At 39.4% G+C, this 13,478-nt stretch overlaps 1 protein-coding gene across 1 annotated transcript in view; it reads right to left on the bottom strand.

Moving 5' to 3' along the window:
* Positions 1-3,813, bottom strand: part of thrb (thyroid hormone receptor beta) — a 96,452-nt gene extending 92,639 nt beyond the window's left edge. The window contains exon 1 of the mRNA XM_026347248.1: positions 3,412-3,813. The gene's annotated coding sequence lies outside the window, so the exon portion shown is untranslated. The remainder of the gene's footprint in view (positions 1-3,411) is intronic.
* Positions 3,814-13,478: the final 9,665 nt, after the last annotated feature.

The raw sequence follows: 13,478 nt of genomic DNA, 5'->3' as shown, positions 1-13,478 counted from the left end.
GGCTAGTTGATTCTAAAATAGCCCTTAGTAAATAATTACTCTTGATGAAATTGTTAAATTATCAGTTGCTTTGTACCATCACCATGTATTTTCTGTCCTGTCAATCTGTCTCTGTCTGTCTGTCAGGCAACTAGCAGACAACACCCCTTCCCCCTGCTGGAACTGCTATCCACAGTGCGCACACAACAGTTGCTCTGTTCCTCACATCGGATTTTAAAAAATCTTTGGATTTAACAGCAAGATGAAATCTGGCTTAAAACACCTCACAACATAGATGACATAGAATATTTAGTGAAGACTTCTCTGTGCCTAGCCCACACTAGGCCTTCCATATAGGCACAGCATTACTTTCTTAAAGTAAAGACTGCAGACAAAGCAAGTGACAGGTCCTGTTACGACAATACATATTGAATTTCTGGGACATTAAATCCAATTTGTGGACCTCAGGGATCCACTATTAATAGGTGGGATGTCGGTGAAAGCAGGTTGGTGGTGGTGGTGGACAAGCAGGTGTAAATAGTAAAATGCTGGTTTTAATGGTGTGGTGCACAGCATTCAGCATTGGCACTTTGACTGGTCTTTTTCTACGTAACCCCATCTGCTGCAAGCTGTGATACACTGTGTAATCTGAAGCCTGTTAATCAGGGCCAGCCTTCCAGTTTTCTAATGCTGGCCTCTGTCCAGCACAACATTAAAACCACCGGGTGGTATTAATGTTGTGGCTGATCAGTGTATATAATATAGTGGAGAAACCTGCTATAGCAAATTATAACCGATAATGTTGTACTATCCTAATTAAATCAATTCATTTAAATAACAAGTAAATTAATAAACAAATAATGTTGGCCTGAGTTAAAGAGTGGAACAAAAGTGATGGGGGTGATGTCAATCAAGTTCTGTCTGTACATGCCGACACAATCCATAGACATTTTATGAGGCTAAACAAGCGACAACACCTGTGTGGGTCTATAGCGGTGTAAAGGGCCTTTACACTACAGAGCCACATGTTAAAACCTGTACAGATGAAAGCAGCGGTGTAATGCACCATTTGTTGCATCCATCCTTCAGTTAGAAATTATGACAAATAAAAAATAAAAATCAGAAAATATGACTTTATATTTAAGGACGCCCACTGGTTTCACCTTGTAAAGAAATAGCCATAGTTTTAGATGTAGTGCTGTACATATGTTTGTTGTTGAGTCAAATGTTGGGTTTAGTAAATGAGTGAAAAATTAAATCACTAACTTGCTGAACTGAATTAAATCATTTACTAAGACATCATGTGGCAGTACCTCACAGGCCAGACTGTAAAGGAAGTTCTGCAACGTTAATTTGCTAGATCAAAATTACCTCGATCAACACACTGAAGTTGTAATATACCCCCACACTCGCTTTAACCAATACCATAGCTTTCCCCTCCTATGAGTGAGGACTTGTGTAAAATTATCACAGGGTGGGGCGTCCATCTAGTCTTGCAAGTAGCCTAACAAGTTTCAACAAACACGTCAAAGAGATAATTGTGTTGTACACCAAATGCAAATGCCATTTGCTCACCGTGAATCACTGCTGTTTGTGATAGCAAAGGGACAATTGTGCTATATGTATCACACTGCTGCAAACATGAACCTGCTCTGTGAGTTGATGCTGTCTACACACACTCCCCGGAAAACAATGGAAAATGGGCGCACACACAGGTGCACACACATAATGACCTTAAATACCCTCAGCCGTAAGCTGATGCTACTTTCAGTGGCTCCTTGGAAACTCCCTTTATGATTTGTCATTCTATTGCTTTTACTTCTAGTTCGTAAATATAAATGGACTTATCTATGATGTATGGTCTACTTTTATATGAACATTTAAAAGAAATGTATTAATTAGAAAAAATAAAGAGTGCACTTGTTAGAAATAGAAATATTCACAATATTAAATGTAGTTTTGATTGAAATTTTAAAAAAGAAAGCTGAATGACATGTTGTAGTTTTCACTACCTCCCAATGAAATCAGAAAGTGATCACAACCACCAACTGAAATGCTTTTAATCCCAAACAGTTTTAATTATGTTCATATTCCAGATCTTTTATCTTTTTTGGCACTAATGTGCTTTAATGATATATGATATATCATAATGACACCAGCTGCTGTCAGAGCCACTCCACCCCACCCTCAAACCTCACACCTCCACATCCAGACAAAACACGTCTCCCTCAGTCACCTTGCTGGATGTTCACTCACAAGGACAATTATATTTTCTGACAGCTTTTGAAGGCGTCGTTGTTTTTCTTTTCTTTTTGCTCATACCCTAGACATGGATGACGGTGACACGACACCTACCGTACTGCATACTCCGACGAGGAAAAGGGACAGTTAGTAATTACTTGTACTTGTAAACGGGTCTAGCCAGCAACACATTTCCACGGCACGCAATATGTCACACGAAGCATTCGTAAACAAGCCAGTTTGTGCAGTGCCAGTGAGACACCGAACTGTAATGTTCAGAAGTCCAACCTTTAAGGTCACTAATGCACTGTGACGCGCTTATTTTGCATCCCAGATGTTGATCGGGCGCCTCAATGAAGTTCCCGATCAAAATCGAAAGCAGTTGTTATATCAGAAACAGAAATCTGACATTTTCTGACGTACCTTCAAGGCAGCACAAGTGAAAGTGAACAAGAACCCGGAGAACGAGCGTTAGCATGAGCTGGCAGGGTGTCCAACGCTATGGAGAAAACGATAACTTGAGTCCATAAACCAAGACTCCCTCAAGTCTCAACAAAAGCTAGCCTGTCTTGTACTGACAAAACCCCGACCTAATATCCGTCCATTTAGAATACTCAAGCTTTTTGTTAGAATTCACTAATAATAATAACGTTATGTGGGTACGTTTTAGAAATGTTACGATGCGGAGTTCAATTCGGCGTGATTAAAACTCAGCAGGATTAGAAAAAAATGTCAACTTTTTTAATTTAAATCCTTCTACTCCTGCTGTCTCGTTTCGACAAAAACGCATCATCCCGTGGGCGTGAGAGAGCAGCGTTAACCGATTCTAAAGTTCCAGTATTACACTTATAAGGGAACGTGTAGTGAATACGTTGTAATATTAGCCCGAAATATCATACTGTGGTAATTCTGGCAATGTGGTAAGTCATGTTGTTCAAATGTGAATCGTCTGCCGGAGCAGCAAGGCAGCCCTAAAGAGCAGACATTCTGAATGGAGTTCGGAAAGCGCAATTCCCTCCGTCGGACATAAAACATTGATGGCTATCATAAAAGCGTGAACATTAATATGCACATTTATCTGCGGGAGCGCAATGTACGGCCACCTAGCTGCCATACTGCCAAGCACCCAGTTTGTGGAGAGGCTGTCATTGCCTAGACTGTTGTCGAAAACACAGCAAAAATTAAACATACCTCATATGCAAGATGAAGGTCGTATCCAAATGTTATTTGGAGTCCATGCGCCTGTGCATTCCTCCTTCACTCGAACCCCTGTTGATATCCGACGGCTAAACTGAACGGGACAGCGGTCGGGTTTAACCTGAAATGACCCGCGCTAGTGCAAATCAGGCGAGGTCTCTGCGTGTACGCCCGAGTGCGGACGCTATCGCTCTGTAGTATGGACTAACTAACAATGTGTGCCGCCACCAGAGTCTCTGCCCTAGGCGTAAAAAAATCTGAAAAAACAACAACTAAACTTCAACATGGAGCCGAAAACAAAAGCTGGAAAACGGCACAGTAACGAAAATGACAACTGCAGCGCTCCGACTGATCGCTACGGGGACCCAGAGAGCCGAATCATGGGCAGGAACCATGGCAGGAACCGAACAGCATAAGCCTCGCCCTTATTACTAACTCCCAAGTTTTTTTTCCTTTTCGATGGCGGTTGGTTGTTTTTACAGTAGGCCTGGTACATGCCGACAGTGCAGGAAACGCGCTGCTCCAACAGCTGCGTGTGTGCGTGCGTGTGAGTGTGTGTGTTTAGGGAAATAATACGTGAGGATGAGTTAGTGGTACGCCTATTGTTGTTGTTCTTAGTATTATTTGGTATCCGGCTATAATAGACTATTAATATGCTTTTAATTAATTAATTTGTTCATGTTGCATTAATTTCAAATCCTCCATATATTTTTTCAGATTGTGTGCGTGCCAGGCTTTTGCACATGCATTTGTAGTCGTGCAAACACAGAATACATGCTAACAAAAAAATATTCAATATTGTCACTGTTTATTAAAATAAACTAGGTCTGTCAAGTATATAATTGAATTCTGTGAAAGAATAGCTTCACAGCTTAGGAGTTTGCTTTTAAATGCTACGTGGTGACATGATCTTTCAGGCTTGCCGTACTGTGATGTCCTGTGAATACCTTACTGTAGAAATTTCAATGATAGCTACCCTAAGTCAACGTTTTTAAATGTAAATCTTCCTTTTAATGGGCCAAGCTCATCTCGTCTGTTTCCATTACGTTACAAATCCACTGTCAGTGGAATGGTTTCAATGACACACCAGGTCAAAGGGCACCACGAAACGCCATTAATCAGCATTTATTTTTACCTCTTTATGCATTCTTCTACCAATCAGGGAGCTGACAGTGAACAACCACCAGGTGCAACTGCTAACGCATAGGTGGGAACATTGAATGCTATATTATACCATCCCTTTAAGTACAGGTATGTCACACATATTTCAATTGAAATGAAGCAATCAAACTCTTGCTCAAAAATATTGGATGAACCATTTAGGACTTGCAGACATTTTATTCAGATAAACACAATTTTAGGTGCTCAAAAGTATGTGATCATAAATTGCAACATTTAATACTTGCATTATGTTGTAGTCAGTGAATGAAGTTTGAAAACCCCTAGACGTCACTAGACTGCTTATCCACCAAGTCAGTTCCAGGACTTTTTCGAACCAGTTGTGTATTTTGTGAGAGACGAAGAAGCTGGTCTCAGAGTGGCACCAGCTCTTTAATGGTCTTGAACCCAGGGTTGGGGGTGTGAATATTGCAACCAACAAGATCAACTGTTTTCAGTTTCAACCGATTTGTTGTTGTCATTTATTAGATGTGTTTAAGGACAGTCATTGATAAAACTGCTAACTATCTAGCTAGAGGCTATAGCACTTTCCCTGGCCCAGAAACTCGCAAAACTGCGATGTAATTTCATAAACTTTGCCTTGTGTTATACGCAAGAGCAACCCAATTAATTTTTTACTGCTGTTGTGATAAAGTGGCTCTAAGCGCATGGCAGCATCTCAGCTCTCAGGTAAATTATTAGTTGAAGGTTTCAAAGTCTTCTGGCAGCAATTTGTAAATGTCCCTGTCGGGTATACAGTTCCTTGAATGGCGTGGATCACTTGCTGTGGGTCTGTTAACTTATATCACCTTTGTTTTCGTGTATTCTATGTTTAACTTGGACATTCTCCAAGTGTGTAAAAGAGCAGTAGCTGTAGAGCAGTGGTGGATGCTAGTATCTTGAATGACATATTCTAGTACCAACATGAAAGACAGCCCACCGTAGATTATCTACCACTCTAAGAAGTGGTTGCTCCAAGTGCTGTAGTTTAGTTAAATGCAAATGAAGGCAGGAGGCTGCAGTCTCACAACATTCCTCCATTATCAATGTCTCATTTCAGGACATTTCAGTGAGTTTGTGATAAGATCTTATCTGTTTACAGTTCCATTGGCTATTTCAGCATCTTGTGCAGGAACATTCTTTATCCAAACAACACCGTTTATAGTCTATAAATAGTGAAAGCATTTAGAAGAGAATAAGTAAGAGTCCAGAATAATGCCATAGATTGCCATGTCTCCCTGTTTAAATTACATCATGAGCGATTGGGGTAGCTGTTAGCAGGAATTCTTTCTGCTTTTCCTCTTGTACCACGTTGTCCTTCCTGTCAGTGCAAATCTGAGTCTCAGGAGAAGCCCTTGCTTTTTGATTCTTAGGGACTGACACCAAAGCCTGATGATACGGTTGATGTTCTTTTTTACTGTTGATGTAGCTGACACTGTCACACCTCATCACAGCTAAAGTGGAAAATATCTCAACACAAACACGCCCAACAACAACATGGTGAATTCAAGGTATAGGGAAATGTGCAGCCCAGCAACAACTGCTGCTACATTCTATATGTTCTTCAAACACTACACACACACTCACACATACATACACCATTATACAGTCTGTAGAGCATGAAGGAGAATACAACCAAGGCAGGAAGACATCGCTGTGGTATGCCAAACCACAGCTGCATGTATAAACCTCATGACCTCTTGTTCTATACAGGCTGATCATGAAAAATGCAGAACTTGTTTACATCAAGTCTGCTTGTTTCTGGAAAGAATGTTGTGTTTCTGCGTTTAGTGCTTTCAAGGTCACATAAATATATTCTCAGAACACCTTGAGAAAATTCTTCCAATTTGGCACAGGCTTCAACTTGGACTGAAGGATGATTTTGTTTAGGTGGTCAAACTTGGTCAGGGGTTAATCTGTCCTGTTCACATTAAGGCAATCTCACTATGTCCACTTAGCTTCAATAATGAACTGATTAGCGTTTTGTGGTTGAAGTTCAAGGTCACAATGACCAGTTTTTACATTGGACCATGTAAGTGATTGATAAAGAACCAAACAAGCACATGAATCCAGACACGGAAAGGCTCTATTTGTGCATTGTTGTGTTCATACGTGTCATTTGACAAATCCTAATGTGATACTAGTGCGATCTGCAATCTGAGCCTCTGAGGGAACAAAAGCACTAAACAACAAACAAGAGAAAGCTGGGCCCATCTGTAACTTCCGTTCACAATAACCGCCTATTCGACAGAGTCCTGTCCATAATGGCATGTTATGAGCCTTCATCATCTCTTCATTCAGAAAGGAATACAATTGAAAATGCTGAACTGAAATACCCCCCCCCCCCCCCCGCCCCCGCAGCAGTACATATTTCCCCAGAGACACTGTGTTTACTACTGTGATAATACTTTGAGCATTCAGTGGCCTGTATTGCCACTTTGTTGTTGGAACTTAATCACTGTAAGGACGCACACTGAGTATGTTCACCAGGGTTGCATGTTAGCATCAGTTGTGTCCATGTACTTGCTTACTTTTAGTGAAGACCAAAACAGAGCTAAATACTCTACATTTATCTGGTGGCCTGACAAAAATACCAGTGGATGGATTACAATTGAATTTTGTGCAGAGAGACATTCAGCATCTTTGTGAACTTCTGACTTGAGTTGGGCTTTAAGCAATACGTGGAGAACTAGTTTGTGACAGCCAACCACAGCCAAGTGCTTCTATTCTCTGTTTTAGTTATTACACTGTCATGTTGGTTATGTGGTGTTATAGGTGTTCATATATTGTACCTGGTCTGTAGGAGAGTCCCTGATGCATGGTGAGAACCATTAACTTTACTCTTCAAATGTCATTCGTGGCCATGGAGAATTTCACAGAGTGCAGTGCAGAATGAGAGCACCTGCACATTATGAATTGCAGGTAGACTGGAGTATTTACACAATCTCTCATCTTCTTAGGTCACTAAGGTAGCTATAAATAGCTTACACAACCTAGATAAGATTCGAGATGTTCCTTTCTAAAAAGCACCAGATGCCAGATGTTCATCCATCATTGCATTCAATGACTTCCAATGCAAGTACAAGGAGAATCTAAACAAATGGTCCATGAGCAGGACTGTGTCTAGAAATTTTGGAAATTTGAAATTTAATGGTTTTGAGCAGGTTGTATAAGTCAACACTTTAATATGGTCTGACTGTAAGTTATACTTTTTTGTCTAAGTTGCAATACATTTATAATATATGAATAATTTATTTGTTATTGCACAAAATATATGCATCACAATTTGAGAGAATTGGGGAGCAACAGGAGTGGGCAGAGCCAAGTGAGTGTGGGCGTCTATCTGTACTGGGGACAGAAAGGGCCAAGGAACAAACAACGTGACAAGCAAAGTATCCACCACCTTAGTGGTTTAAAAAAGTGAAAGTCACTTACAAATTTGCATGACTTCCAGAACAAGCAGAACAAAAATAGATTTGATGAGAAAGAACAGAATCAACCAAGCAGGTTAACCTCTTTAGAGGTTCCAGTTATTCAGAATTACATTGTCAAGTTTCTTCACTAAACCTATTTCCTCCAAGCTTGGTAGCACTTAAACACTTGGCAGGAAGAGGAAACCTCTACATAAAAGCAGTAAGTTACCTTACTTCTCTGCATCATACCTAGCATTATGCTTTGCATATGGAGAGCAACAATGACAGGAAGCTGTCACATTAAATTTCAGGAAAAACTACAATAGTTTCTGTGCTTCAGGCCAAGTTTAGAAAGATAATTTTGGTGTAATGTGACAGTTGGTTGCTGCTGGTAGCTAAAGCTAAAGGGAGTTAAAGGGGATAGTGGATGGTGGTAACCATCCTTGCTTGTGAAAGCACACTGCTATTTGCTACTGTCCTCTTAATTAATGATGGTTCAACTCTTTGGACTTGATGTCATGCCATGCTGTGTGACCATGGCAACCACAGAAACTGCAGTGATAAAAATGATAGGGGAGCTAATGTTACTGAATTAAATGCCTCTGATTTCACAAGAACTCTTAAGGTATTTTCTGTTATCTTGACCCATGACATTGGCAGTATATCCCTCCAGGCAGTTATACACTGCATGAGTTAGAGCTGTCTCAGACAAAAGATCACTAAACATGACAATATATTTGGTCAATGCATAAAAACAGTGGTGCTACATCACACTGTGAGAGAGGTTCATAGATGGCATGATGGTAATGTATCTACTGCTATAGCCTATGTATACTGAAAAAACAATTAGAATACCACATGAAATGATGCAATGATAAATATGTTATAGACTTGTGTTATAGCCCAGAATTCAGCGTTAGCATCATACATTCTATGAAAATGTATGTCGCACCCAATGTTATTAGATCCATGTTGCACAGTGTGGCTTGTAGTAAACCTATACAATTGCTGAATTCTAACAATCTGTAGGGACCTTTAAGTCCTGTAAGTTGCTTAAACAAAATTTTCAACCTTCTTCTGAAGGATCAGACCAGATGAGCTACACTTCACTCTCATCAACAAACCTTTGGTAAACCACAATGTAGTCACTAGGCTGCTTCTGACTACTGACTATTGCATACCAGGAACACCTCACAATAAGAGGAGATGTCTAAAGTCACAATTTGGCAAGTTTCTCAGATCCTTACACTAACACATACATTTCAAGAACCGAAAGTTCAAGTACTTCTAGTCTTAAAAAGTGCTATTGTACCAGCATATAAAATTTTATTCACTTCACCAATCAGTGGTTTTAATGTCTTGGCTAAATGGGAATAGTTCTGTAAAATGTACACACTCATTCAATTTCCAACCTCTATTTTAGTAAAAATAGGAACTCTGTATATGAAAGATAATATCTATATTATATCTTTGTGTAATAGTTTTATTATCCCCAGTACTGTCCATTTTCTATGCTTTGTCTGTTTTGCCTGCTGCAGTGACCCAGTTTCTCCACACAGATAATTAAAGTTTCATCTGATCCAAAGTAACGTAATGTGATCTAATATTACTCAAACTTTGACTTTGATGTTTGCATGGCCTATATGTACTGTTCTCGGTGGATCTTAATGGGCCTTGTGTTGTGCTGTGATTTTAGGGTAACTACCTTTAGATTGGTGATGTCTTATCTTAATGACTGTTCTGGGATGCAAACATTTAGCAGAGAAGGACTGTGTCCTCTTTTCTTTCTCCCTTGGATTGTATCTTTTTCAGGTCAGGATTGTGTTGCTAAGAATGTCTTTGTTTTCACAAATCATTTTGCAGAATGGCACTAATGAGTTTTCTGAGGAAATCATCCCACTTTTGGAAGTTTTGTCAATATCTTTATCAGATATACTGTGAATATTACAAATTGACTGCTAAAATATGATTACATGTCATACCAAAGGTCAGTCTTGAACTGAGCTAGAATTCATTTTCATCCCCTAATTACAACCACTTGTTACTGCATGGGATTAAGTACTAATATGTACAGTAGCTTAAAGTTCTATGTTGCAGGTAAATTTCAACAGCAATGGCTAATTACATCACATTCTCTCCCATTTTTATTATATTTCACTGTACAAGTGTAAAATCCTAATTATTGGGGCTTTAACTATATGAATTCACATAAACATAATTTAATAATAAAGTTAATTAAGTTTAGACCTTAGGGCAGTAGTTTTTCCATCATTCCTGCAAATTATGGCAACACTGAATTTATAACTTTAAGACTTTAAAACTACTGTATTTGAAAGAGAAAATGAACAATAATATTATGAAATGCTCAAAGGATGCTCATGGCCTGTAAACAACCAAAGATTTTTACTGGTTTTACTGACTTTTTGGTTGATTGATTTATAATTTAAATTGAAGATATTACCTATTGACTAGAAGTCTGCTATTGTGGCTTCTATATTGGAACTGAGTGAGCCTACTGATGTTGCAATTTAAAGGCCTACAGCCATCTTTCCTGTTCCTTCTATGGGAGATGTGTAATTGATCATGTAACTGACATCTAAATCAGATTAAGTTCTTACATTCCTTTACAATTTGGGTTTAGGACTCTCACAGCCATCTTTTAAAATGCCTTAAGTCTAAGTTAGGTAAAGGTGCTGTTGGATTTTAAGAAGGCTTTTGACTGTTGATTATTACTTTACTTTTTGTTTGTTTCTTTGTGAACTATGTACATAATTTATCTTGAATGGAACATTTTGCTGGATTTAATCGTATTGGCATAATTAAAGTCAAAGGGCTCTGTTGAGGAGATCATTTATATTGTCTGTGCAATAGCTAATACAATGCTGATGTCCCTCAAGGCACAATATTAGGACCTATAATGTTTAGTGTGAATATAAATAAAATGCTTTAAGCTTTCCCTGACGTGCATACCCAAATGTTCGCAGATGATGCTGTTTTATATGTGTTATATGCACAGGCGAAGCAGGAAGTTGCTTAAAAACTAAAATGCAAATGTATGTATGATTGGTTGACTGCATCCTCTTTGCATTTCAACACAAGTCTACATGTACTTCTCTAAAAACACTGACTTCTGTCAAGCTGATATAATAGTAAACAACGAATAACCTGTTACTTTTGCACTTTCTGCTTTAAGCTATGGATTTGTGAAATGTACCCAGTGAGGTGACATGTAAGTAAAGTATTGTACACTGTGAGACTGCAGTATTGTCAATGAGATAATCAACTTGTGGGAGGGTAAAATTAAGATGGCTGTTAATTTTCAATGCTGTCAGGGTGTGATTAAAACAGTAATTGGTTTTATTTATATTTTGAGTAAAACTAGTAGAGCCTAATAGTGAATTAAATGCAGTGTTAAGGTAGTAATAATCAACATCACCCACTATAATTACTGGATCTGTACTAAGAACTTAAGACAGAAAATCTAAAGGTTCAGTTAAAAACTCTGAGTAAGTGATATAAGGATGGTTTACAATAACAAACAGTTTAGTGTGAGAGGCTAAGAGTGATGCTTTCCAAGCTACAAATGGCAAGAAAAAGTATGTGAACCTTTTGGAATTTTGTGGTTTTCAACATTAATTTCTTATAAAATGTCATCTGATCTTCATCTAAGTTGCATATGTTGTGCCTAATCATAAAACCAAAAAAACTCTCATATTTTATTTGTTTATTGAGAGCAACCATATAAACCTCAAAATGCTAGTAAAAAAATTGTGAACCCTTGTATTTAATAACTGGTTGACCCCCACCCCCTGGGGGTGTAGCAAATTATTCAGGAGGAATGTTAGCCCATTCTTCCTGCAGAACTGCTTTAGTTCTGTCATATTCTTTGGACGTCTCTTTGTATGTGTATGCCTCTCTTAAAGTTGTTTTATAGCATCTCTGTTGGGTTAAAATCATGATGTTTCCACCACCATACTTTACAACTGGGACGATGTTTTCATTTTACTTTGTAGCCTTTTCCAACTTTATATAAATCAACAATTCTTGATTGTAGGTCCTCTGAAAGCTCCTTTTGGCGAGGCATGGCTCACATAAGTGTAGTCTTCTTGTGAAGTTATAGTGTTTTTTTGTCAGTCAAAGTAACTCTAGTCTACACCTCCAAACTGATTTTCTTAACTTATGCTAACACCTGACTGAAATTTTCTTTTTGAGGTCATTATTCAAAGGGTTCACATACATGCATGCAACCCCGGGCATGGCTCCGGGGTGAGGCACCAGTGACACCAATCTGGGCGACATAGCGGTCCTTCCCTTTCTACTTTCATAAGGGGCTTGTGAGTCGAACTTCGGATTCAGGAGGAACAATGCAGCTTTTGTCCTGATCGTGGCACACTGGACCAGCTTTATATCCTCAATAAAGTGCTTGAGGGCTCATGGGAGTTCGTCCAAACAGTACACATGTGGTTTGTGGACTTGGAGAAGGCATTGGACCTCATCCCTCGTGGTTTTGTGTGGGGGGTGGCTTGGGAAGTAAGGGGGTCTGGGGCCCTCTGTTAGGGGCTGTCTGGTCCCTGTATGATGGCAGCCGGTGCTTGGTTCGCTTTGGTTCATCTCTGCTTTTTGCAGATGATGTTTTCCTATAGGCTTCCTCAAGCCAGGACCTTCAGCTTGTACTGGGCCGGTTTGCAGCCAAGGTTGAAGTGGAAAAAGGTGGCCTGCCCTCTCCAGGCTGGAGAAAATATCCTGCCTCAAGTGGAGGAGTTTAAGTATCTTGGGGTCTTGTTCATGAGTTTGACAGACGGATCAGTGCATCGGCAGCAGTAATGCGTTTGATGTACAGGTCTGTCCGTTTGCCAGATTGTCTCACTCTGTTCATACTCTTCAGCCTTCAATCACTGCCATCACTCACCAGTTTTCTCTTTCATAGATCCTCTCTGCCAACCCGCCCAGCTGACTTGGCTCCAGCGTCTGTTTTCCATTTATTTATTTATTGTACAATAAACCTTTTTATTTTTGTATTTTGGTCATGGGCATCTGACATTTTAATTGGGTCCAATATCCAAACCTTACAAACTCTTGATTAACCAGTTCTACCCTCACCTATGGTCATGAACCCCATGGATGATGGATGAGGTCCCAGATACAAGCAGTGTTCACCCGGAAGAGCTGAAGGAGGTGTCTGGGGAGAGGGAAATCTGGGCATCCCTGCTTAAATTGGCTGCTTCTCCTACGGTAGGCATATCGTATCACCTGTTGTCAAAGCTGACTCGCTATTCAGTTGCTCTGTTTGTTTTGCCAACTTTAACAAACTTTAAACTAAATTCATAGTGTTAGTGAAAAGCACTACTGGCGTAAGAGTTGTAAAATACACCTGTGTTGCTTAAGGACCATTTATAATACTTAATACTCTTGTTTTCTTGTGTTGTGAAGTCTGCAAGCTATGCTATGTTAGCCATGACTGCTTCTCCCTCTTCTTCTTCTCCCTCTTCT

The sequence above is a fragment of the Anabas testudineus genome, chromosome 11 (genome assembly GCF_900324465.2).
Source record: "Anabas testudineus chromosome 11, fAnaTes1.2, whole genome shotgun sequence".
Classification (NCBI taxonomy): Eukaryota; Metazoa; Chordata; class Actinopteri; order Anabantiformes; family Anabantidae; genus Anabas; species Anabas testudineus.
The sequence above is the reverse complement of the archived record's forward strand: the minus strand, read 5'-3'. Positions and strand labels throughout refer to the sequence as shown.